Genomic DNA, 19228 nt, shown 5'->3' on the forward strand with positions numbered 1-19228 from the left:
TTACAGAGAGATGTTTTGAATTTGAAGAGACTTTTCTCTTAAACTATTTCAACTTTAATCTGGATCTAAGAACAACGACATGAGAATCTTATTTGTATTATTAATTTTTCGTATATTTATAAAAATTTGAGCAATAAATAAATTTTTATGTTATCGGTGGCAAAAATTAAGGTAACTCAAATTTGAAAAAAAAACCATACTTTTTGTACACCAACTTTAGCAACACTTTAAATGCAGTTATCAAGTAGGTACCGTTATTTTTGTCTGGCACCATTTGCGTCTGGTCAAAATGTATTATTTGGTAAACGAATTTCAAATGTGCCGTTGGATTTTTCAAAGAAAAAATCGTTAAAGAAGAAACTCAAGATATACAGGCTGTGGCAGTCAAATGCTGTATCAGTTCGCTCGCTTCCGTTCTGGAAATTTCGATGTGAAAGACGCACCTCGCTCTGGCCGACCTATCATTGAAAAATTCGATGAAATTATGGAAAAGACAAAAGCTCGATGTTTGGGTACCACATGAATTGTCTGTGAAAAATTTAATGGACCGAATTAACATCTGAGATTCTTTGCTGAAACGAAATTAAGTCGAACCATTTCTAAAGCGAATGATAACAGGAGACGAAAAGTGGATCAAAAACGACAATAATGTTCGAAAAAGATAATAGGCCCAAGCGTGGTGAAGCTCAACAAATGGTCGCAAAGTCAGGATTGACGCCTTGAAAGGTTTTGCTGAGTGTTTGGTGATATTGGAAAGGAATTATCCACTATGAGCTGCTCCATCCTGGTCAAACGATTAATTCTACATTTTACTATCAAGAACAGATGAGATTGAAGCAAGCAATCGAAAAAAACGGCCAGAACTGATCAACAGAAAGAGCTTTGTCTACCATCAGGACTACGCTGGAGCACACACATCTTCGATGACTCGGCGACAGCCGTTAGAGCTTAGCTGGGAATTCTTGATGCATCCACCATATAGCCCTGACCTTGCACCATCGGACTACCATTTATTTCTGTCAATGCAGAACGGTCTTAATGGAGTAAAGTTGGCGTCAAGAGAAACCTGTGGGAATTACTTGTCGCAATTTTTCGCCAAGAAAAGTTTTACACTGATGGAATAATGTTTATAGCGGAAAAATGGCAAAAGCTGGTGGGCAAAGATGGTATATATTTGGTACATTAAAGCTCATTAAAATAAAAAAAAAGTTGAAATTTGATTAAAAATACGAAAAGACTTTTTCACCTACACTATACTTGAACAATCAGGAAAATGGAAATATTTATTTTAAAGTTTATTATATTCGAATACATAATAATACCTTTGTTTTCTCTGAATTCCTCAAAGTAATTGCAAATCACATTCAATACTGGTATGCACGAGCGTTTACGGCGCCGGCAATTACGCGGTCGCGAAGATTTGCTTTGTTGACAGTCAACAACGTTGCAAACGTCATAGAGGCAGCGTTGCATGCGCCAATAACAAAAACATAAAAAGGCAATAAAAGATAGCACAAGCGAGATAGCTTACAAAGCAGCTGACTTGGTTAACAATTGGCACACAGCCGCTTGACGGTTGCAGTTGGTAATGACAGATGCCGCAAATACAATTCCAAGAAAACTAACACACAAAAATAGACAAAAACAATTTGAATAGATCAGTTATTTTAATGAGCAAAGAAGTGTCTTTTACGTGAGATTTGTAATTACTTGGCGTTGTTCTTTTCTAAAATACGTTTTGCAGTGCTTCTGATTACTCGAGCTATTTTTAGACCAGAAGAAATCTCTCAGCAAACACAATCTACGCGCTTGCGTTGGCAGGAAGTTTGCACTGTGAGTAGAGTTTTTATGATTTATGTGCAAATGTGTACATACGGACTACTTACATACTCATACACATGTACATATGTACTTGTTTATAGAGACATGAACTCATTCTTCGCTACTCTGTTTAGTTTCCAGTCGAAGGTATCGCGTCTCGTGAAAAATGATCAGCGCGTATGTGGTTTGTCAAATTTAATTAACACATTGTCAGCGGTGACAAGCGGAAAATTCATAACAACAACATTTGCGGTTGACAAATGTACTAGCTATGATATAGATATCGGTATGCATATCTGATTGCTGAAGCTTTGAGTTGAGGTACTTTTGATTTGGACCAAAGTACGCGCTTTTTTTGTGCTGTACTCTCTATGGTTCTGCACTCTGAGTGTTAAACCCAGCAGTTTGCTTGAGAGCTTAAGTTTTATTGCAGCATGTCAATTGGTCTGTAAGTAACTAGTAATAGTAACAGCTAATATGTGTTTACAGCAAAGTCTGTTTAACAACTTTCGGCAGCTTACTTCGCTTCTCAGCATTTTTATTGTAAAAAATGTACAATGTTATGTACAAGCTGCTGTTCAGAAGTGATATGGCGCTTATTATAAATTTCTGCCAGACATACATTTTTTTGTAATATCATAATTTTAGTTGATTTTTTATTTTTTTTTTTAATATTTTATTGTAGTTATTTTTGCATTTATGTAATTATAAATAGCATCACCTATAAATAAAATAAGCTTAAGATGCCCGCTCTTGTGTGCTATAAACGTATATTTGATATATTTATGTATTTGTGGCTTAATTTAATCGCTAAAAATAGCTTTCGAGGTTTGTTGGCCATTGTGACTAGCTGCTGTCTGAAAGTAATCGCAAAATGTGAAGAGCGTCTGATATGCCAGCATTTCGCATACACTTAGATACGCATATAAATAACTACAATTAAATGTACGTAAGTAAGTACATACTGAATAATACATACACACATAAAAAAAATATATACTTACATATGTGTATGCTTGTATGCGTTTGTGTGAGTGTTTGTAAACAAATATGCGAATTAAATGGTTTATAAGCGTCGGAGCTTTAAATGACACTTGGACTGGTGCGCATTTCATGAATAAAACAAAAAAAAAATGTATGTATATACATATGTATGTATGTATATGTACATATGTGTATAATATGTATGATAAGTGCACACCGCGCTATAAGCAAATGTAAATATTAAATTACTTTCTCGCTGCTTTTTAGATATTATAAACAAAAAGAGCTTTAATTAAATTTCATGCAAAAACTGATTAGGAAGCATTGTTGTTGTAGATTATTTGTTGCTTTAAAGTTCTTAAGGCTAATTAAATGCGCGTTGTGCTTTTACATATGTATGTATGTTAGAAAAAATCGCGTCAATGTCACGTACAAACTGACAGAAATCAAAGAAGTTATACATTGAGAAAAAAAATTAAAAAAAAAGTAAAAAAAAATAAAAATTATAATAAATAAAATTGCAAAAAATTATAAAAAAATAATAAAGATTAAAAAAAAAATGTATTTAAAGTATATACCAAATTATAAAAAGCAGCACCAAAACCGAAGATTTTCTAGTACATATGTATGTACTTGTATGTACCACAGTTCTTTAAGTGCTTTTGGAATACAATCAAGGCACTTTTAACCAACGAGCAAGTTTAAATGGCAAATTAGTAATTTTTGCTAATAGTTAAAAGGCTGTTAATCCAAAAAAAAAAAAATAGCAATTGAATCGACCTCTCCGCGGCTATCCACATGCATTATTAGCAACAACATTTTTTTTACAGATTTTATTGGATTTCATCATTGATTCAAAATCACGCAGCGATTTAAGTAGAAATAAGCTGTGAAAATTACTTCAGCATGATTTGCCACTTTAATGCACCATATATCATCGCTTCATTTGCAGGTATATACATACATATGTACATCATTAAGTCCATTAAGAGTTCATATACATACATACATATATTATATAAAGTCAATTAATATAATAAGCAATAAGCACGTGTGCTCGTTATCAATAGAAATGTTTAAAGTTCACTTAACACATTCGGTTAAATAGCGAGTAGCTGCAGGGGATCGAGATACAACGATACAAATTATAATATTGTACTATATACATACTATGTATCGATATACGTAATTATAAGAGACGAGTAAGTTGCTTGAAGAAAATTTTTTTTAAATTTAGTCTGACTGTATCTTAAAATTTTGGGGTAGTCCAAAAAGTCTTTTCGTATTTTGTCAGTAGATGTCGTTGCAGTCGTATATCTCCAGTGCTACCAATCATATTGAGTTGTACCATATAGTTTTGGAAAGGTGAGATTTCAAGCTTCATTTAACCAAAACAAATTAATTCGAGGAAGTTGAAAAAAAGATACAGCTGTTCAAAAATGAGTGAAAATAATGAAGAAATTCGCTATACTTTAGAAATTTTTGTATGAAAAGGAAATAATGCCACGCAAGCCACCATTGAAATTCGTGAAGTTTACGAAGACTGTATCAGTTACGAAAATACTTTTTCGACTCCCCAATATAACGAGTTCTATGTGATAGAAACTAATGGGTACATTTGCCGTCAGCTAATGACACCCTGTCAAAGCAAATTTTCACAATCAGACTTATAGCGGGATTCTGTAACCAGTCTCTAGTCTCTATTTGGGGCATTTTGATGTAAAGTCTCAATTTGTGACTAGTTACTACTCACTAAACAGTCTCTAGTGTTAGTCTCAAAATATTGCCTCAAATTTGAGACCTGATAGTTAGGTCACTAAACTAAAGGACTTTTGTCTGCTATTTTGAATATTCTGAATAGAGATCATCATAGATATTAATCGATTGTCGTTATTTTATATTTTGTAAGCAACTTAAACCCGAAAAGATTAAAAATATATAAATACATAAATTGAAAAATATTATGAAACAAAGTCAACATATATTTTTATTTTTATGGATAATTATGTTTTTTGACTATGTTATAGAAAATTTAATATTTGTTATCGACATATTTATTTTCAATCAAGTGTAAAAACATCTCTGAATAGTGAAATGTAATAGATGTTGTGACTATCACTTACAGAATGGCAAAATCGTCTCAAGTCTCAAAAATTGTCTCTAACTTAAAATCTCAAATTTAGAGACTTGAGACTGTATCACCGTATAGAATCGCACGGTTAGTTAGTCTGAGCAGGTAATTTTTCCTATCGAAACATGTGCTAACCAAAAATCCCCGCTTTCTTAGGGTAGATCAACGATATACCGGAAATTTTCGAAAGCCTTCAGCGAAGAAATTTAAGTTAAAACTAAGTTTCCAGTATTTCACAGAACAATCACAACAATTTGACTGCCTTCCGATAAGAAAGTAAAAATCTCTGCAGAAGTACAGCGCACTTGAGAAGGCCAGTAGCGGTAATAAATGTTTAGGGCTGCTATAAATGCGCTACATAGTCATATGGTAAGCAAACTATGAGTCAGTCATGCTCTTGGCACGCACTCTTCGATAATGAGACATGACGTGAGCGATAAGCGGCGATAAGGTCGATTAAAATTGCAGCAAAGTGCAGTAAAACAACATGGTATAATTGAAGAAAAGGTTTGTTTAACTAATAACTGAGAATAAGTGCGCATATTTCGTTAGCGATAATTTGATTCTTGGTGAATGAAATCGGCCTATGACCTCCAACTTATGGCCTTGGTGTATACCATAATAAAGTGTAAAATAGTAAATCATTGTTGTTGCTTCTAGGTGTATTTTTTGTCAATAAGAGTGCAGAAGCAAGCAGAGAAATGTCGAATCGAAGACTGCTATTGTAAATAGTGAATAATGTCTCTCGTTTATCTACGAATCTGCTGCCTGAAATTGCAATTTTTGTTTGTGTGTACTTTATCTAAATATTCCATGATTTTTATGAGATTCGTATTTGCTTATAGGTATGGGTCTGTTGACTGTAATAATTAGCGTTATTCGGCAAATTTAATTTGCTACTTACAGCGTAAGCTACCGTGCTCTTTCAGCTCAAAAAAAAAAAAAAAAATAAAAATAAAATAATAAATAAGACAAACAAATGATCTGCCAACGTTTTAGATAAAAATATTTGCCCATACGATTAGCATTAAATACGCGTAGGTACAATTGTTTTTATTAACTTCATTAGAACACTGCAAAAGCCCATTCACATTCAACTTTTCCGCTTTGCGTGACAGCTTATGCAGAAACAACGAAGCGCATGAAACAAAGGGTATGCCAAAATGAACGCTTTGCTTTCAGTGTTCCTCTCTAATAAAATGATGGTGACTCTTGTTTGGCAAAGCGTAACAAGATGAGAGTTGCCTAATATTTTGTTCGGCTTCGCGTTGAAAACTTTTTATATGAACGAACTGTCAAAACAAATGACTAACGAAAAGCAAAGGAAAAGTTCTATTTGAAATGGCCACGACAAATTGCGATAGGTAATGTTATAAAAGTACCCGGTTGGTGCAGAAACCTGCGACACACCAGCGGAGCTTACAAAATTTGGATCCAAAATGGCTTATCGAGTGGGATAGGGTATCTATTACTTGGAGCTGGATCTCTGGCAGTTCCTCAAGCTTCCTGAATACTGCATATCTTCCCGATGGAAGTTTTTGCAGTTCGGATAGGGGCTGGGAGAGCTAACAACGCAGGAAACAACATAAAAACGATAAGCATATGTCAATCAAATGGTCGCAAAGCCAGGATTGACGCCTCGAAATATTATGCCGAGTGTTTGGTGGGACTGGAAAGGAATCATCCACTATGAGCTGCTCCAGCCTGGTTGAACGATTGATTCAACGTTTTCCTGTCAACAACTGATGGGTTGAAGCAAGCAATCGAAAAAATGGCCAGAGCTGATCAATATAAAGGGCTTCGTCTTTCATCGGGACAACGCCAGACCATACACATCTTTGATGACTCGGCAAACACTGGGAGAGTTTGGCTGGTGCCAATTTGTTTGAGCATCGTGTATAGTTTGTTCGTTTGGCTACTCTCCAGAGCTTATCGAATCGAAGACTGCTATTGTTACTGCTGGGAAGGTCTATGTTCGTTATCTACCATACATACATATTTTTTGTTTGCTTTTTATGTACGCTGAGTGACGAGAATGTATGTATGCGTACATATGTATATATTTGTCACCGAATTTATAGATTTTATGATAAGATCTACTCTAACTGCGAGTCATGTTGTGAGAGCTTCATTTTTAAGAAGATCAAGAATGACTAAATCTTATTTTTGTTTGTGGAAAAATTAAAATCCTTATTAAATCTGGTAGATAATTTTAATTTAAATATGTATGATATTTTATTTAATTACTCTTAACGGCGTTGTGAACTTGACGTTTCTCATGCTAGTCAATTTAGACGGCTTTTTCATTTCAAGGACGTTGGATCTTGGCTTACACAATCTATTTTCAAGCCGAACTCTCAGTAACAGATAGCTTTCGGAAAGAATTATTAAGGCCGTAAATAATGATATTGGGTAGTCGAAAAAGTCTTTTTGTATTTTGTCAATAGATGTCGTTGCAGTCGTATATCTCCAGTGCTACCAATTTTATTGTGTCATGCTATAATGATGGAAAGGTGAGATTTTAAGCTTCACTTAAACGAAAAAAAAAATTAAATTCGGGGAAGTTGCGAAAAAGTTACAGCTGTTCAAAAATGACGGAAAATAATGAAGAAAAACGCTATATTTTGAATTTACTAAGTATTAATAAAAATTTTTGCGTCTTTAATATGCATTTATAGAAATGAGGTACATATCGTCACCTGAAATGCAAAATAACGTATCATCAAAAAATTCGAAATTGAGTGTCTTATTGATTACGCTTCACTACTTCAAATTACATACATAACATTACATATGTTCAACATTTTCAGGTTCTGCGATCAGATATAAACCAGTTTTAACCAATTTTAAAATTTTGTTTCACTCATGTTCCATTTTATTTCGTGTTTCATTCATGCCACTGTAAATTTCCGAAAATGTTGTTACGTTATTTTGCATTTCAGGTGACGATATGTATATTTTTTATTACGGGATTAACTTGTTTTTGCTGCTTTTTGCTTTCCGTATTATTTTATGCGCAAATAAATTCATTTACTCATTGCCCTTTTGTGCCAAACTTAAGTGCTCCACTTAATGCATTACTATGCAATTATTTACTTTTATAATTAATATAGCACGTGCTAACGAGACGATTTACGCCATTGCCAGTTATTGCTAACGGTAAGCGGTTGGAAGGAGCGCGCGCCGACACATTTTAGCCATGGAATTTATGTGGCATGCAAATAAGTAGATCAAAAGTATACTTCCATCAAGGTTGTTGTTATTGTGGGGTAGAATAAAGCACAAATGATGTGTTAAGAAATTATTGCAATTACAAAGTTGGGACTGTCATTAAGCAACTATGTATATATTTACACCTTTTGCGGTGACAGTATACGCCCGGCTAAGCAGTTCATATGAATTCTAGTAAATTGAAAGCGGCAGACTGTTTGACAGTATATTTCCGACCATTATTGTGGATTTCCATAAATTTAGTATATCATAACTCTGCTTTTGCTTGACATTTGCATTTCTAAATTTAACTGTCTACTTGTGTCCAACTTTATGGCCGCGATAATTTTAGCCCCTTTTGTCATACAGCGACCAAACATATAGCACACGGCTCTTCGAAGAGTCCACTAGCGGCTGTAACCATCATTTTCAGGGCATATTGGATTTGTTGCTTCGCCATGCCGTTTGACCTCATCATCATAAGCATACAATAAGGGTTATGTCTGGGTGTATGTTTGTGCCGCTAACCTATTTTGAGCAGAAAATGTAAATTTCTTGCGTCGCCATTGCCTGTAAATGGACTTAAGGCTAAATACGCTGTAATGCCTTGTAAGCTTTCGGTTGCAGGAGTTGCACAGAAATAGCTTTTAAGCCCGCATGATGATGTGGCACAGAATTTAAGTAAATCAACTTTGCTATTTGTGTTGCATGTCGAACTACGTCATTGTTTTTTTTTATAGTAAAATGGATTATTTTTTGTTATTGGGTTTTCGAAAAAGTCTTTTCGTATTTCTTATCGAACTTCAACTTATTTTTTTTTATATTTATATTAATAAAAGTGATTGGTAACACTGGAGATATACGACTGCAATATCATCTATTGATAAAATACGAAAATACTTTTTCGACTACCCAATATTTACACAAAACTTAAAAAAAATTTGCAAAGAAATACCAAAAAATATTTTCTGTCAGTTACTTTCAATAAGCGTTACACTAATACTTTCGTTTATCACTCAATTTATGTTAAACAATTTAAAAAAATATTTTATTTTGTAAATTTTTATTTTTTTGCTTACTTTGTTGCTTACTATTAACTAGTGCTAATTCCACTGACGGCCAAACCCGGCTTCTCGCTCAGCTTTCAAGTGCATTTTGACTCTCTTCAACAATCTATATGTACGCCAGCAATTGTGTTTATTGTTGTTGTTTACTCACCCACTCACATGTAAACACTCGTTCGCTGACAATTAGCGCGTAATGCCAACACTGTTAATTAATAACCGCTTCTTATTGCAAGTTGTTTTTGTTATTTTACAGTATTTATTTTACGTTTGTTGTCTTAGCAGAGTGCTGAGTCAACGGAGCTGCGCTTGTTTCATTGAACGTTCATTTTATTGCTTTACAGAAGCTTCTAACGGTTGCGGCAAGTGGTTAAATGCTGCGGTTAGGCATGGCGTATGAGCAACACTAAAATGCGTATTTGCTTAGTTCATTATTTACTAAAATAATAGGAAATTATTTGTGAATGTAAATTGGAGAGCATATAGAAAGCAAAAAATGTAATGTCAATATTTAATGTTGTATTAGGAAAAAGTAGGAAATACATATTGTTGAAGCGTATCTCTAATTAATGATTGATTTCCAATGCTTTGGAACCGCATAGTTAACAAAACGATTACGACAACAGCAAATAAATGTGTTATAGATTGGATTGGCGTAATAAATTGACAGAATGCTATCATGTAATTGCAAGAGAAACTTACTCAGAAAACTATTTGGGAGAAACGCTGTTAGGGCGTAATAAGAAAATTGAAGAATTTCAAAACGAGTATAGTTCGATTTGTTTGAGCTTATCAGAACTCTCTGTCACGGGAAGTGGCTGCCTAATTGAGGATGTAACTGAATGTTTTGCTTATCAAAACAAGAAAATAGGTTAACTCTAGTTGCATCGAAGCTATAATAACCTGCAATAAAAAAGTTTCCATACAAAATTGATTTTGCTTGGTCAGTTTGTTTGAAAACCATATGCTATTGAGGTCTGATCTGAAAAAGTTTTGGTATATAAAAGCTTTATTTCGGTAAATTATTTATTCCAAATTTTGTAAAGATAATACTTCAAATAAAAAACGTTTTCATACCAAGACTTGATTTTTCTTGATCAGTTTGTATGGCAGCTATATGCTATATGTGATCGGATCTAAATATTTTTCTCAGAGATTGCACTGTTGCCTTGGAAAATTATCCGTGACAAATTTGGTGAACATAACTCCTCAAATAAGAAAGTTTTCCATACAAGAACTTGATTTTATTTGATTAACTTGTATGACAGCTATACTTTGTAGCCATCCGATCTGAATTTTTTTTGAAAATTGCTTTGTTACCTTGCGCAATACTACATGCCAAATTTCGTGCAGATAACCTCTCAAGGAAAAAAGTTTTCCTTATAAGAACTTGATCTTGATCGTTCAGTTTGCAAGACAGCTATGAGCTATAATGTTTCGATTTATACAGCACATTCGGAGATTGCATCTTTGCTTTCAACAATAAGACATGCCAACTGTCATGAAGATATCTTCTCAAATAAAAAAGTTTTCCGTACAAGAACCTAGACGACCAATTTTCACTTTGTATGACAGCTATAGGTTATAGGTCGGCGGTTCCCACAAGCAAGCTACATCTTGTAAAGACAAGTACGTGCGTAGAATTTAAGATCGATATCTCAATAACTGAGTTACTGGTTCGCAAATATACATTCAAACAAAATAGAAAGCTAAAATTAGTTACAATTAATTTTTATTAACTTATTAATACATTATAAGTAAAGTCTGGCAGAAAATTATCACAAATATTTTTTGTAAACTTTGTGCTTTATCTCAATGTGCTATGTGCTTGCCTTGTAGCATAACCTATAAATACACGTCGTGTTATTTTTTGCGCTGAAAAGCAAACATATTTCTCGCGCATGCATATAATCTTCGACAAACAGTTATTGTTTACAAATACAAATATACCCGCTTATTTGTTAAGTTGTGGTTGTGTTTGCAAAGACACGAAACATTGTTCGCATGGACTTCTAAATCAAATAAATAATCGATTATTAATAATTTTTAGGCGAAGAATTCGTGACGACAAAATTAAATATTTTCATTTTCAACAAAAGTAGACAGAGCGCCTTGGCAGATGAGGGCAGAGTAAATAAACTGAAAGGAGCGCGTGCTAGCTTGCGCTAGAGCCCGACTGCCTGTTCCTGTATTGGGCAAATCAAGCAACAACGTTGCAGAAAACCAAAAGTGCAAGCGACCACACGCTTTGTTTTCTAATCAACTCGGCTGTTTATTTGTTTCTATTGTGCCAACAATTTGCTTGCTCCCGTTATATTAATATTTGGAATGCTTTGGCAACACAATTTTCGCAATATTTCGCACATATGTCGCACTGCTTTGTTTTTGTGTTATAAAAATAGTACCAGCAGCGAGGCAATAAAACAAAAGGGCACGCTTCTGTTGTAAAGTGTACATGCGAATGGTAAATGGTTAGCTGCCGGCAACATACGAGTATATATGAAAATCCATGTATATATGTATATGTGCTATCTAGATAACATTTATAAAAATATCTTATTTATAAAAATATGATGAGTTCAGTACGCAGTTTATTACTGCACACATACGTAGCGCGCTGATAAGAGCGGTAAATAGCGCACTGCTTGTACATAAATGGCTGTTATATAAGTGCGCGTGGCGAACGCGGCAGTAGCTGCCTTGGCATTAGCTACCGACAGGAAAATCAGAAGCTAACTAATATTCAGCACTCCGAAAGCATTCGAGCGAAGTGGTAGTTTTCGGAAAAGCTTAACCAGCAAGCAAAATGCGTGTCAAAGCGAACGTTTTGTATTCATTTTTATTACAACAACATATGCTTCTAGGTGTGGAAAAATGTAAATAAATACATATGTCAATTTTTGAATGACCATTTGCCATAATGAAAATGCGTTACTTAGCCAACAGATATGATAAAATAATTTTTTTTTGTGTGTGATTGACAGTTAACAAACTCACTTATAATTGTATCTAAAAATAAACTGTACATACATATAAATATGATACACATATGGTATAAGTATATTGAATGGCACATTCTGTTTATGACACGTGTGATTGGTCATTATACCAACCTAAGCGTATCCAATGTTTTAATCTTTTTTATACAAAGCTTTAATTTGTTTATAAATAGATACATATGTATATGTGTATATAGTATATAATGATGCACGTTTAACCAAATACGGTTTACTTTGTTGCTACTTTATAGCCGGAAGTGCGATGTCGGCCATTAATGCGTTTATTATGAAAATTGTATATAATTGATTTTCCGCTAAATGAATAATAAATTAAATTGACACGAGTTCCTGTAATGAGCGCGCCAGAACACGCCGATAGTTGGTTACAATGTAATTCAAGTAATTAAATTAATATTATTACAAATATAGTATATCGATAAATTTAAATAATATTATAATTAAACTAAATTTGAAATTAAAATTAAACTAATTAAATTAAAATAAGATTCTATAAGATAAAACTTAAAATTAAAATAGTTTTAAAATTAACTAATACCAATTAAAACCAAAAATCACATTAAAATTAGTTTCAATTAAATTAAATAATAATTAAATTTTGTATAAAACAAAAATTACATAAAAATTAAAACTAAATTAAATTAAAATAAATTTTGAATTCAAATTTCAAAGTAACATCATCATTAAAATTAAATTTAAATAATTCAAGTTAAAACTAGAATTAAATTGGAATTAACATAAAATTAAAGATAAGATCAAAATTAAAAATAAAACTCAAATTAAAATTAAACCCTGAAACGAAATTAAAAAGGAATTTAAAATGGAAATTAACTTCAATTCTAATTAAAAACAAAATTAATATTAAAATTAAAATTACTGTCAAAATTAAAATTAAAATTAACATTGATGACAGAGCATTACATTAAAAATAAAAATTAATTCAAACTTAAATTAAAATTATTATTAGAATTAATTAAAGTAAAAATTATATTAAATTATGCTGAAATAAAAATACTTTTAAATTTAATAAATACCAATAAATAGTTAATGTTAAATGTTAAATTAAATAAAGAAAAGTAAAATAAAATGAAATGAAATAAAATAAAATAAAATATAAAATAAAATAAAATAAAATAAAATAAAATAAAAATTAAAATTAATGTTAAAACTAAAATTAAAAATAAAACTAAAATTAAATTTCAACAAAATAATAAATAAAAAAATTATTTAAATTAACTAAGGTAATAAACCTTAAGTCATTGAAGGGCAACAAGCGCTAATATTCACTGCGCGATTCTCTATAAATAACTGCAATATATTTTTGCAATTTTCAATATTCATTATTATTATTAATAGCATGAGAGTCATATTAATTTGCATAGAACATCCAACCACACTTTGTTGCCGTATAATAATATTTATTTAACAATCTTAAAATAAATGTGTTAGTTTGTCGGCAAGTTTTTAACACGAACACGTTAGTTTACTCATACATTTTGTAAATATGTTGCGGTTTTATTACGGTTATAGAAGTGGGTTGCTAATTGGTCATAAAAGCGAGTTCACTCCGCAGACTCGACAAATATTTGTTAATATTGTAATATTTATTATTGGAGTAAACGGCTTTTGGTATTAAAAATAGCTAAGAAAGTCATTAATTAATACACAAACATAAACGCATACAAGCAAAGGCGTTGTCTGCGCGATTTCCGATGAAATAACACTCATACGCCGTGTAAGGCAACGCGCGCTATTGAAGAATGAAACAGACGCGGTGATTGCTGACAAATTTAACTTCACCTGTCAATTACTAATTAATTATACTTGAAATTACCGGCAACAAAAACAACAATTACGCGCATAAATATTTATGCGAACGTGTCTTTGTGTGTTTGTGTGTCGCACAGCGTCGATTTATCATAATGCCCAGCGCGACACACAGATTCATATCAATTGGGGCGCTCCAACTGCCACTTCACTTAAGTACGTGTGCTTTAAAGCGATTATTTATGAAACAATTATTAACTGTAGCCGACGCAGCGAGCGAATTGTTGCTTTCAATTTTGTGCAAATAACTGCTATTGTCGGTATAAGCACATAGTACTTAGTCATAGAAGGCGAGCATATAACACTTAACAGCACTTAAAGTGAGTTATAGCAAAGGCAGGAAAAATAACCGTAATTGGAGTGTGAGCAAAAAATCAAGAATTAAAGCATAAAATGCAAGCTCATCGTTCTGGCTGTGTGCGTGTGTGTGTTTGCCTGTGCGCCGTTGTATAAATAATTAAAAAGGCAAATAGACTTATCGAATCGGCTGGCACAATTACTTTAAAAATTACTCACACAGCAGCGTTGTACTGGCGAAACTGTACAGTAGTCAACAGGTAAATAAGCACGCATACATACATACATACGCACACGTGCATAGGTAAGTACGCAAATATTTAAATTGAAGTTTGTATTCCTGCGCAGCCAGTGGTATCTGATCGTCAGCAGTTTATCTTTTTAAGTAATTAAAAATTCATGCATCACACATACATACATACATACTCACATATACCATAAATATTATATATATATGTACATATTTTTGTCTCAACAAAAAATATTTGTGATAATATTTTGGTATTTTCTTTTGCTTGGCTCTTTTGGCATTGCAATTGTGCAATTAAGAGTTTCTGTATTTAAAGCTTATGGTATTAGCAATGTATTACGCATTTAACGGAATTGAAATTAATCGCACTAGTTCAACAATTGACTCATTAATGCCTTCAATGAGATAAGTGAAAATTAAATCATAATTTCTAGGGTTACCATGTAGCACATTTAGTCTAAGTTTTCATAACTGCCAAATCTGACTTGGTTCTAAGGATTTTGAAGTGAAATTTTAGATTGAAAATTAAAGAATTTCCCGATATTAAGTCGAAAAAGCTGAAAAAAAAACATTTTTAAACAAAAAATTACAGTGTATTTAGGACATAAGAAGGTTAGTTTAGCCCAAATAGCGTGAAAGAAAGTTTTTTACTAAAAACATACAAATAAAAAATCAAAAACTTTTTTGAGAACTTTTCACACAATTTTGAGGTTATGTGAAAAAAGTTTAAGACCTTTGTAGTACCTACAAACTCGATATACACCTTTTTTCTATATAACTCATAGTTTTGACGAACATAGAACTAAGTAGTTTTTAACCCTTAAAAATTCAACCAAAAACCAAATTTTTGTACATAAAATGGTTAGTTTGCCCCGAATACCGTGAAAGAAAATTTTTTGAGGTTATATGAAAAAAGTAGTTTCTGAAAAGTTGAAGACCGTATTATTACCTACAACTTTTTCTTTCATCTATACTTCATTTATACCGCTTTCAACCATTAATTATACATCCATATCCTCTGTCCTTGACATGATGTAAATACATGCCTTCTATGAACTCTAAACAAAAAACCGATTTATGAAATGAAAGATCTTTATTCCGCATTATTTCTTCTTCTTCTTCTTCTTCCTTATGCTTGCAGTATTTATTATTCATAAAAAATTCAATTCGTGCATGAGTTATAGCCTGAAGTTCAGGATCACAACTCTATTGATCATACATTTTAATATCATTGCTTCCTCTTTCCAGCAGATGCGTATTATTGGTGGCTCTTAACGAATTTACTGCTGTAAATTGTACCCAAAAGAATAAGATAAGAGTTAACAAGAATCCAGTGAGAAATTAAAAAAAAAGTGTTTGGAAGCGATACATAATATTTCAAGAAACACTTGCTAATTCATTATTTCAAAATCTACTTCGCTGGTTACCAGTGAGATTCAGAACAAGAAAAAACGTTCAATCGGCCACAGAAGCTTTAATACCTTTCACAATCCCAAAATATTCCTTACAATAACTTGATGCTGTTCGGTTGGTTTGTATGGTAGCTATAAGTTATAGTGGTCCGATATTTGCGGTTGCGACAATGAGCAGCTCTTTAGACAGAAAAGAAAGTATGTCAAATTTCAGAAAAAAACAAAGATCAGTTATAGATAATGCAGTTTTTGAACATGAAAAACTGATTTTTCTCGCTTTTATCATATCATTGGACAAATATACATTGAAACAAAAGCTCTTCTTAATATCTCAAGCTCATTTTCTTATAATACTCCCACTTACTTAAACAATTTTCCTGTAGCTTCAATCCAAGTCAATCACCAACTTATAACCCTTTTTCGGCTGCCCCTTCTTAGCAGGTCGCTCGCAGTCTGTATATCAAATGCTGCGCTGCTGAGCGCGCTCCCCAGGCTTATCGCCACGCTGCTTGGTAATGTGCAACAACAAATTCTGATCTTTGTCCTCTTCGGCCCACACTTTGATAGACGAGTTTGTGGGCACTGCTACGGTCACTGAAGTGGACTCACTGGGCGTGGAGCAGGGCAGCACGTACTCGCGTGTGATGCGTTTGTTGGTGGTGGTGGTGGGACCTTTCGTGGTTGTTGTGGTGGTGGTAGTTGTTGTTTTGGCGTTCAACTTCGATATTGGTGGCAGCGACTGCGCCTTCTGCTGCCTCTGTTGCTGCTGGTGCTGTTGCTGTTGAGGCCTGGTTGGCGCCTGTGCCTCCTCCTCCTCAATGGTGATGGTGCGCCGACGCGTGTGCGTCAATGCGAAATTTCGACAAACTCGTTTCGTATGCTCCTCCACAATGGTGATACACAAATCATGCATGACCGTTTGACAGAGTTGTTGACGGTGTGTTGGTGTTCAATGCTTTTTGGTGTTTTTTATGAACTTTTTTTTACTGTTTTTTTATTTTTTTTTCGTTTTTATTTTTGTGGCGCTTTTGAGATATGCTACATTGGCACTAGCTGGCTGGCAGCAAATTGTTATTCTCTCGCTGTTTATATTGAAATAATTTTATAATTTTGTTGTTTTTGTTATCTTTGCAATAGCTGCACGTTGTTGTTGTTTAATTTATAATGCTGCTTTGATCTGTGTGGGGAAGTTTTTATTAGGCTTTTTGAATTGTTGTCACGTTTCAATCAGTTTTGCTGATTTTTTGTTGTTGTATGTGTAATGTATATGTATATTTTTTATTGGTTATTAAGCTGTCGCCGCTTGCTACTTATCTTGGTATCAACAAATCGCGTCTAGATCGCTCATAAAGTGAGTACATAAGTAAGCAAATAATTTAATTGCGAGAAAAGCGAATTTTGTAAATTACTCTCACGTTTAGTATTTGACATAGTTAATTTATTGAACATTGTTATGCGCACCTGTACATTTGTAAGTCTTTTATAAGACAATTGACGAGCTATTAATTTTATGTACTTTCAATTCGCTTTTACGAGCGTTCAGTCAATCGCTTTTAAGTACCTTAGTGGTTTTGAAGTTTTGTAAAAATGTGATTTTTTCGCTAATTGCTTTATGGCAATAAAAACCTTAGATAAATTTTGTAAGCAAATTAGTTGAGTTTCGCCGCCGTTTCGCCTTGGCAACGCAAGCCTTTTGAGGTTACTAAATTTCATGGAATTTTTAGTCAAGAGGACTACTGGAATATTTACAGACATCAACATCTCTTATGAATAGACTCAACAATTGGATAAAGTTTTGGTTAAAGTTTTGGTTAAAGTTTTGGGTATGTTTGTGCTTATACCACAAGACCTGAATTCATGATTGTGACTGACTTTTTGACAAAACATGATACGAGAGTCATCGCTTTATTTTTGTTTTCGAAACAGGCAACCCGCCATGAGTCGATTGAAGCTATTAAAGTCACTCGCTAAATTCGCTACACAATTAGCTTAAGCGTTGGTATGCTTGTATTGACTTAGGAGCCTATTTTGAAGGCGATAATAAAGTTTTGTAATGAAATACCTGAAAATGTCAGTTTTTTTTTTGTCAGATCGTGTAATATGTCAAAGACATTTTGACATGCATTTCGATTAATATTGTACAATATTTATTAGATGCATTGCATATTATTGCACATTTATTTTATTGAGTCAAGGACGCTTTTTATTATGGAAAATATTGTTGTATTATCAATTTATTGACAGCAAGCATTGCTAAGTTTTCATGTTTTCTCACGCAGCTTATCAGCTACAATGTATTTATGTGTTTTTCATTAGACCGCAGACATTGTAGTGGAAAATTACTGCCTTTTATTGCTTATTGAACAAGCAAAACAAAGCTCATTGAAAAATAAGAGAAAAAACGACAACTTCAGCTGCATCAAAGCTAATATACCCTTCATAGGTGTATTTTGTTTAACAGAAAATGATATAAACAATAATACCTCTAAAAAATACTAAATACTTCATACAAGCACCAGATTTTGATCAGCCACTTTGTGTGGCAGCTATATGCTATAGTGATCCTAACTGAACAATTTTTTGAGAGATGACAATATTGCTTCAGTTAACAATTCGTGCCAAATTTTGTAAAAATATCTCGAAGAATAAAAAAGTTTTCCATTCAGACGCATGATTTTGTTCATTCAATTTGTATGGTAACTATATGCCACAGTAATTCGATCCGAATAATTTTTTCAAGAATTGTATCGTTTTCTTAGACAATATCCTACTCCAAATTTCGTTTAGATATCTTGTGAAATAAAAAAGCTTCTCATACAAGGACATGATTTCGTTCATTCAGTTTGTATGGCAGCTATATGTTATAGTAGCCCGATCTTGAAAATTTTTGCACATATTATAGCATTGTCTTGAAAAATACTCCATACTAAATGTCGTGACTATATCTCGATAACTGAAAAAGTTTTCTACATAAGAGCTTAATTCTGACCGTTAGGTTTGTATGGCAGCTACATGCTCTAGTTGTCCGATATGAACAATTTCTTTACAGATCATGCCGTTGCCTTCGGTTATAATATTTGTCTAATTTCATGAAGATATCTCGTCAAATAAAAAAGTTGTCTATATAAGTACTTGATTTTGATCCTTCAGTTTGTATGGCAGATATGTATATGTGATAGTGGTCCGATGTCAGCAGTTCCCGTAAATAAGAAGCG

At 33.0% G+C, this 19228-nt stretch overlaps 2 protein-coding genes across 3 annotated transcripts in view; both read right to left on the bottom strand.

The window, feature by feature from the left end:
- Window positions 1-19228, bottom strand: part of LOC126752492 (lysosomal alpha-mannosidase) — a 155784-nt gene that overhangs the window by 46741 nt on the left and 89815 nt on the right. The window lies entirely within an intron of this gene.
- The window catches only part of LOC126752490 (cGMP-dependent protein kinase, isozyme 1), a 52464-nt gene that overhangs the window by 28391 nt on the left and 4845 nt on the right, over window positions 1-19228 (bottom strand). Inside the window, exon 1 of one of the 2 annotated variants that reach the window (XM_050463321.1) lies at window positions 16378-16471. The exons of the other annotated variant lie outside the window; for it this stretch is intronic. The gene's annotated coding sequence lies outside the window, so the exon portion shown is untranslated. Of the gene's footprint in view, window positions 1-16377; window positions 16472-19228 lie in introns of those variants that run through there. 2 annotated transcript variants of the gene reach the window in all.

Source organism: Bactrocera neohumeralis, chromosome 3 (genome assembly GCF_024586455.1).
Source record: "Bactrocera neohumeralis isolate Rockhampton chromosome 3, APGP_CSIRO_Bneo_wtdbg2-racon-allhic-juicebox.fasta_v2, whole genome shotgun sequence".
Taxonomy (NCBI): domain Eukaryota; kingdom Metazoa; phylum Arthropoda; class Insecta; order Diptera; family Tephritidae; genus Bactrocera; species Bactrocera neohumeralis.